This window comes from Ascaphus truei, chromosome 4 (genome assembly GCF_040206685.1).
Source record: "Ascaphus truei isolate aAscTru1 chromosome 4, aAscTru1.hap1, whole genome shotgun sequence".
Classification (NCBI taxonomy): Eukaryota; Metazoa; Chordata; class Amphibia; order Anura; family Ascaphidae; genus Ascaphus; species Ascaphus truei.
Window position 1 is genome coordinate 397,937,163 of NC_134486.1, and position 9,069 is coordinate 397,946,231.

A 9,069-nucleotide genomic window follows, 5' to 3' on the forward strand; every position below is an offset into this window, starting at 1 on the left:
TCTGGATGACCTTACCAACTGCCCATGGCACAGATTCGATTTAATTCCCGACCCCGATTCTGAGCTCGACTTTTTCCAATCTGAGTTCTTAAAACTCTGCGATACCCATGCTCCACTACGCAAAATAAGGGTACGGGGGGGCCCACCTTCCATGGGTTACAACTGACCTTATAGCACTCTACCAGCTCAGGGATGCCTTGTGGAAAAGCTACAAAGTAACTGGCACTACCAAGGATCTCAATCACTACAGATGCATGCGGAACATGTGCACAAGGCAAACAAGGCATGCAAAAGCACAATATTACTCTGACAATCTCCACCAAAATACATCAAACCCAGCTAACTTCTGGAAGGTTATCAACAATATATTCCAGCCTCCTAACAATCAACAACCAAGTAATATCACTAAGGGGGATATTACTCTGACAAACCCCACTGACATTGCAAATGCATTCAATGATTACTTTGTGGGGTGTGCCACTAACTTATTAGCGAAACGCAGCACAATCCCCAAACATGAATCTCATCCTGGGAGTATCCCTACAGTCCCACCCCCTCCCAACACTGCCCACAATTTTCAATTTAGCCCAGTATCTGAAGCGGAGATTACACAAGCGCTCCTCAAACTAAAACTAAGCAGCCAATGTGGACCCGACTTACTACAATCTAGGTTCCTACGACTTGGTGCCCCAGCCATTGCCAAACCAATTGCATCCATAGTCAACTCTATCCTGTCTGCAGGCCATATCCCTAAGATTAAGTCAAAATAGACATATCAGAGACTCATCTCTCTCTGATAAGAGCCCTTTAATGGAAGCCCCCTCAGGATGGTGTCTTGCTAGAAATTCATGAAGCTTGTAGTATGTAGATAATCGAATGGTCTCCCAGGGATGTATATAAAGAAAAGAGAAAGCGCACAATAGTATAGTACGATCTAAATTGTATTGTAGCAGTTAAAAGTATATATAATGCACTCACATTTGAAATATAGTATACGTTCGAGGGAGAGGACAGCTGTAGTAAGTTGCAGAGTGCCGGTATCTTCAAGAGCGGCGGAGTTCTTCCGCGTACGTCACGTGTACCCGCGTCACGTCCTGTGACGTCTCAGGTCAGATAGACTATTCTGATTCCTGACGAAGCCACAGCGAAACGCGTTGAATCGACTAGCTGTGGGAGGTGACTGAGCTGGGAAAACACTCGAGACAGGTGCTGGCAAACCTACAGAGACGGATACACCAGGCAGCTTCTTCCGCCCTGACCTGAGACGTCACAGGACGTGACGCGGGTACACGTGACGTACGCGGAAGAACTCCGCCGCTCTTGAAGATACCGGCACTCTGCAACTTACTACAGCTGTCCTCTCCCTCGAACGTATACTATATTTCAAATGTGAGTGCATTATATATACTTTTAACTGCTACAATACAATTTAGATCGTACTATACTATTGTGCGCTTTCTCTTTTCTTTATATACATCCCTGGGAGACCATTCGATTATCTACATACTACAAGCTTCATGAATTTCTAGCAAGACACCATCCTGAGGGGGCTTCCATTAAAGGGCTCTTATCAGAGAGAGATGAGTCTCTGATATGTCTATTTTGACTTAATCATTTGTGAGTACAACCATAGCAGAGACTATATTAATTTTTTTCTAAATTGTTGTACTATCTGCACCATTATATATTTTTTCTTTTCATGTTTATGAGCACCACAGCGCTCCGCCTAATTGGAAAACTACACAAGATATACTTGGACCTGGACAGTCCTCATAAAGGGTGTAGAGCTGCTTTTTTATTTTTGTATTTCACATTATATTTACAAATCACGTTGTATTGGTGGAGGTCACTAATCACAGTTTGTGATAACTATTACAATTTACACATCATCATCACCTATATTATATTAATTAAGCATTAGTCACTGTAACATCAAGAAGCGCCCGGTTTTTAATTTTGTTTCTGCATATCCCTAAGACCTGGAAAGCTGCCAGAGTTGTCCCAATCTTCAAAAGTGGGGACAAAAACACTGTCTCAAACTACAGGCCAATCTCACTTCTCCCAATTCTATCCAAAGTTATGGAAAAATGTGTCCACTCCCAATTAAGCGATTTCTACACCAAGACAAATTTCCCTAGCCAATTCCAGTCTGGGTTTCATCCCAAACACTCCACCGTAACTACCCTGCTAAAAGTTTGCAATGAAATCCAGTGTGGAATGGAACGGGGACAACTCACTGGTGCAGTATTCCTAGATTTTGCATACGCTTTTGACACAGTTGATCATGTTATCCTGCTTAACAAACTCCAGAGCTCTGGAATAGGGAAACATGCTTTAAACTGGTTTCAATCCTACCTATCAGGAAGATCCCAACATGTGTCCATCTAAGGCTCTAACTCCAACCCCCTGGATATCACCTGTGGTGTCCCGCAAGGCTCTGTTCTGGGGCCCCTACTCTTCTCAGTGTTCATTAATGATCTTCCCACAGCTTGTAAGGAAGCCTCAATACACATGTATGCAGATGACACAATCCTATATGCAGACAGCCATAGCCTCTCTGACCTTCAACACATACTTCAGTCTGACTTTTTGAGACTCGAAAACTGGATTTCCCAAAACAAACTGTTTTTAAACACTGACAAGACTGTAACAATGGTATTTGGGACCAAGACTAAATTTGTAAAGCTTCTAGTGACTGAGCTCCTGATTAGAACCAACGCTAACACCACCCTAACACCTGTCACTAGTTTTAAATACCTGGGCTTATGGTTTGACTCCCACTTAACATTCGGGATGCACATTGATACCCTGACAACCAAGACCTATGCCAAACTAGTGATACTTTACAGGAACAAATCCTCCCTAAGTCTCCTGGTCAGAAAGCGTATTGCACAGTAGATGCTAATGCCAATTATTGACTATGGAGACATAGTATATGGCTCGGCTCCTCAAACCCAACTTAGCAAACTTGACACCCTCTACAATTCAATTTGTCGTTTTGTTCTCCAATGCAACTACAACACACATCACTGCGAAATGCTCAAAGAACTAGATTGGTCATCACTCGAGTCTAGGCGCAAAGTTCACCTTTCCTGTCTCACCCTCAAATACTTTCTGGGCAAGCTACCAAGCTACCTGAACAAGCTCCTCACCCCTACCACATGCAGCACCTATCACCTGAGATCAGACTCCAAAAGACTATTCATGGTCCCAAGGCTCAACAAAGTATCCGGACGTTCCTCCTTCTCCTTCCGTGCACCCAAAAACTGGAACAACCTACCAGAGACTCTCATATCCACCACCAGCTTAAGTTCTTTCAAATCTAAGGCTGTCTCACACTTTAATCTGGTCTGTAACTGTTTCATACGCTCATAATATATATTTTCTTTAACTGTGCACGCAATGTCTTGTATATAATGTATACCTTGTTCATTTATGTAACTGTACTTGTAACCATGTATTATTTGTTTTACTCTGTGCCCAGGACATACTTGAAAACGAGAGGTAACTCTCAATGTATTACTTCCTGGTAAAATATTTTATAAATAAATAAATAAGGGCTATAAATGCGCTATCTAAGTGTGCTGTATACTCTGAGATCCCTGAATCTTTATGTGCAATAATAATAATAAATAAGTGTTATACCGATTCATTTATTTTTACTAACTGTTGTCCCTGTCTTTTCTCCATTTATTCCCTACGTCGCCTGTGGTTTCTATTGTGATATTTAATGTATGAGTTCTATATTCATGCCTTATGGGTTTAATATATCCTATTACTATTACCTATGTTAGTTCAGTGGATATACAATCTTAGGGAGGAAAAAAAAGGGGGGGGGGAGAGAAACCTTGCTGCAAACATCCCAGAAGTTTTAATTGAAGGGGCACTACCAGAGAAATATCCTTGGATAATGGGTGGTTGTTGGTTGTACTAGCTAGAGGGTACTAGAGGGTACAGGAGATACAGAGATCCCTAAAAATGGTGCACTCCACCTCACAAATTGTAAAGATAATAAAATAAAAATAAATACTTTATTGAGTATAATTTTAAAATACAGCACACAATATTTTGTGTAGTGTTATTGAATTTTAAAATATGATGGGGGGTACTTTACTATTCTCCTGTTTCACTGGAGGTGTACTCATGTATGCCCTTGGACCTTGCCCTTGGACCTTCTAATGCAGTTGCAGTTGATAATATACTGCACTGTATATTAGATAGCCATAAGGTGAATAGCTGTTTTTCTAAACCACAGAGATAGCAACTATGTTGCCTAAAGAAATGATAAATCTATCCAAACTAGTAGTGGCGACAATGTTTAATTGTTGTGTTTATTAGGCATTTATGCAATACCACAAACAGCTTTCATCATCATATGAGTCTGACAGCTTAGTTAATTGCTGGTATGTTTATTGTTGTTTGTCAGTTTAATAATTTAGTTTATCTGTGCGCTCGAAAACACCAACAAAATCCCATAATTAAAAATCAAAACAAAAGATATACCAGAAATAAATAAAAGCAAACAACAAAAATACATTTAAAACAAATAAAAGTAAGTATTTGCCAAAAAATGCATTGCTTGTCACTGTATTAATGTATATCCCTCAAGGGGCATACATAAATACTTTGGCAATCAATGGGCAATGAAAAAAAATTAAATTAAAAAATACAATGAAAAAACCTGTAAAATTAAAAAACTGTAACATACATTCAATGGGTTTTCTTACCTTTAGATGTCTTCGCCCAGGGGTCTCAGGAAGATCTCGACCAAAGAAGCAATGATCCTCAACCACTAAAAAAATGGTGTTCATTCTTAGTGAATACCTTTTTTGCCCTGAAGTTTTAGTGCGCGATAAATCAATGCAAAGCCGAGCGACAATGCACCGATTTTATCACCGCTTTGTGACTAGACCCCATAGTGCGGGATTCCCTAACCTTCCATACTGTATTCAAGTTAATGACATTCAAAGTGGGATCTTGATACTCATATATAAAGTTACTAAATCCCAACGATAAAGCTCTAAGACAGGGGTGCTCAAACTTTGCCCTCGCCCCACCAACAGGACAGGTTGTAAGGGTATCCCTGTTTCAGCACAGGTGGCTCAGTCAGTAGCTCAGTCATTTGAATTGAGACACCTTTGGCAGGTATATCCTTAAAACCTGACCTGCTGGTGGCTCTTGGGGACTGAGTTTGAGCACCACTGGGAGTTGGGTCGTGCTAAAGCTTAGCACCCTTTAGTGAATATGGGCCAAATTTCCTGGAACTTCCAGGTAATAGATATGGTCACCAGCAACATCATTATAAGTGACCTGGCATATATTTTTTATTCATTTTATTTCTTACTGATTATGTGTCGCGTGCATGTGGTATTGAAAGGTTTTAAACAGTTACAGTGCTACCATGGTATAAAGAGAATAAATTCATTTTGAAAGACTAATTTGGAAACTAATAACTCGTTTGCTCTATTATTACGTATAATTGTACGTGTTATACAGGAACAAATGAGAGAGAATGGAGGTAAAGATAATTAAAATGCAAATAATCTGAAAAAAAAAACTTAATGCATAGAAACTTACTATTGTGCATTTCTAACAGGTGAAAAGTTTTCATAAAAAAAAACAAAAAGTTTGAAATGACCAAGTTCTTTTCTATGTCACTGTCAGATATATTTATAAAGACAAAGTTTTTCACTTAATTTGGTCATGCAATTTGCATTCTTGTCTAATTATGAAAAGGTAATTTTTCTCCCTCGAGGTATTTCCAGTGAATAGCTGTCACACCGCGGCTATTTATAAAACGAATATCAGACTTGCTTTGTTCCTCTCGAGAAATAAAGGCACTCATACGGTATTGTGAAGCCATCACTGGCTTACATGGAGTTTTTCGGGTCCTATCTGTTGCTTGACATTTGACACAGATCCTGTACATACACAAATAGGAGTTAAGGCTGAGCACACATTATGTATCTAATGTACAGATGGGGAAAGACTAAAGGTTTCCGGCACAAGGGTAAGCTGTGGTCACACGATCGTGGTGGCACCGGAGGATTAGTGCTGCAGGGGGCTCCAATCCAGAAGCACGGACCCCCCACCATGCCACCGTGGCAGACAGTCTCCGGGGCCGCCGCAGACTTTTTTGGCCGCGGCTCTGGAGACGGAAGTCTTGCTACAGTAAATCTGTGTGTTTGCACTTTGCCTCCACCACTAAAACTGGGTTTGAACTAAATGCATTGTTGCATACTACTGGTCCTGATAAAGAAATACCATGGAATAAATGAGTTCATGCTTTGCATTATTTGGATAGCCCCCACCCCTCTGTATGGAAAGTGCATGGAAACGGTAATTCTTACAAAATACGTTCGTTGATTGTTCTAGAGCAGGGGGGCGCAAACTTTTTTCCCTGCGCCCCCCTGCCGGCTGTCCCCTCACTCCCGCGCCCCCCCCCCCAACCCCAACTTACCCTCGCACCAGCGTAATGACGTCACGTTGCCATAGCAACGTGACGTCACATGACCTCGCAGCGTCATTTTGACGCCGCGTTGCCATGGCGACGCCGGGAGGAAGCCGCGGGAGCCACGGGTAAGTATGGTTTACAGAGGCCCTGCAGCTCCCCCGGCACTTAATTTAAGTGCCTTCGGGAAGCGCGCGGGGCCTCTGTAAACCCCGCGCCCCCCATCGGCAGTCTCGCGCCCCCCCTGGGGGTCGCGCCCCACAGATTGCGCACCGCTGTTCTAGAGAGACATTTTACTACAGTACATTTCAATTTGAGTGATTTGGTCTTTAGGAAAATGTAGTGATTATTCAGAGAATGAGAAAGGCACTATAGATTAATTTGGGCTGCGGATCAAATCTCCTGGTACAGATCAAGACATAAAACATTTGCAAACAATAATAGCCCCAGAAAAGTGAGAATGCATACATAAATACATACATACATACATACATACATACATGCATACATACATACATACATACATACATACATACATAAAACTCTATTAAGGTGAGATAACAAAAATCTGTGCTCATATATGGATATAATAATGAGTGAAGTGATTCTAAAAGCAAAAAAGTGAATACGACCTTATAGGGATGAGGTTTGATGCAGCTGTTCAAGTGGAAGGCTCAGCACTCCAGGCTAGTACAGAAAAAAAGAAAAAGAACAGCGCAAAAACAAAAACCTCATAGTGTAGTATATTTGTAAAAGCAATTTATAATTAAAGGGTGAGTATTGCACGTACATCAATTAGATAATCACACAGCATGACATGTTTGGGACATGTTACCCATCTGTAGACAGCAGATCACAGTTGCGATGCAGGACTTGAAGATCTTTTCCTCTGGTAGCAGGGGCACAGGGTCGTGTGGGTCAGCTCGCTGTTGGAGATCCCTCTTAGTCCCTGGCGGTATCACTGCAGCTTCAGAGGAGTTCCTCTACTTCTGGACAAGTCCACGGTGGCGTCTGACGTCATCAAATGGCGTCTGTTGGTGTCTGAGTCGCATCGCGCTAGATGGCGCCAAAACGGCAACGAGTCCCAAAACGGCAACAAGTCCCGAACAAGCAGTATGATATGGAAATACCACAGTGGGTATATAGAGAATTAATAAGGAATGCGCCCACTCCTACGCGTTTCGTTATGAAAAACTTCTTCAGGGAGGATGCAGTGATACCGCCAGGGACTAAGAGGGATCTCCAACAGCGAGCTGACTCACACGACCCTGTGCCCCTGCTACCAGAGGAAAAGATCTTCAAGTCCTGCATCGCAACTGTGATCTGCTGTCTACAGATGGGTAACATGTCCCAAACATGTCATGCTGTGTGATTATCTAATTGATGTACGTGAAATACTCACCCTTTAATTATAAATTGCTTTTACAAATATACTACACTATGAGGTTTTTGTTTTTGCGCTGTTCTTTTACAAAACTCTATTAGCCTATTTAACCTAACGTTAACCTAGATTATAGGCTAAAGCAGTAAAATTCCGGGCATTATTGAAATTCCTGCCCTCTGATTGGTTAAAATTCCGGGCATTATCCAATCAGTAATGCCCTGAATTTTAGCTGCTTGCAAAGTGTTGATTTCAATGTGATTATTTCCAGCCAATCAGCTTTCAGAGCAGCTGAAACAGGGCAGGGGATTGGTCTAAAAGTAGGAACAGCTCTGAGACAGGGCAGGGGATTGGTTAAGAAGAATCAGCCACGGGTTGACTCCTCCCCCTTGCTCCTGAACTGAGAAGATTCAGTTGAATCGGTGGGGTGGGGTGGGGGAGAGAGAGTCTGCAAAGTAAGTGTGTGTCTGTCTGCAGTTTTTTTCTGGCTGTAGTTTCTGTGTGTGTGTGTGTGTGTGTGTGTGTGTGTGTGTGTGTGTGTGTGTGTGTGTGTGTGTGTGTGTGTGTGTGTGTGTGTGTGTGTGTCAGCAGCAGCAGCAGTGTTTATGAGTGTAGCAGCAGCTGTGTATGTGTTGTGCTGTTGTGTTGTATGTGTGTGTAGCAGCAGTTTTTGTGTGTAGAGGTGCTGTGTGTAGAGGTGCTGTGTTGTGTTGTGTGTAGAGGTGCTGTGTTGTTAGTGTAGAGGTGCTGTGTTGTGAGTGTAGAGGTGCTGTGTTGTGAGTGTAGAGGTGCTGTGTTGTGTGTGTAGAGGTGCTGTGTTGTGTGTGTAGAGCTCCAGTGTGTGTGTGTGCTTGTGTGTGTAGAGTTGCTGTGTGTGTAGAGGTGCTGTGTTGTGTGTGGTGTGTGTGTGTGTGTGTGTGTGTGTGTGTATGTGTACACAGAGGAGGCGGCAGTGTGTGGATATAGATATCTGCAGTGTAAGAGTACATAGAGGTGGATTCATGTATTTACCATTTTATTTTAATAAAAAAATCTATATAACTATACAAATGTGTCTATTATTTATGAAAAAAGTCTACATTTAGCCTATAATAGTAATAATCCCCTCAGAATAGGGCATTATTGGCCAGTAATGCCCTGTTCTTCGGGGATTAGTACTTAATTAACGTTAGGTTAAATATAACGCTTATGCACTAACGCAAATAATGTAACGTTAACTCAGGGCTACTCCTTAAAT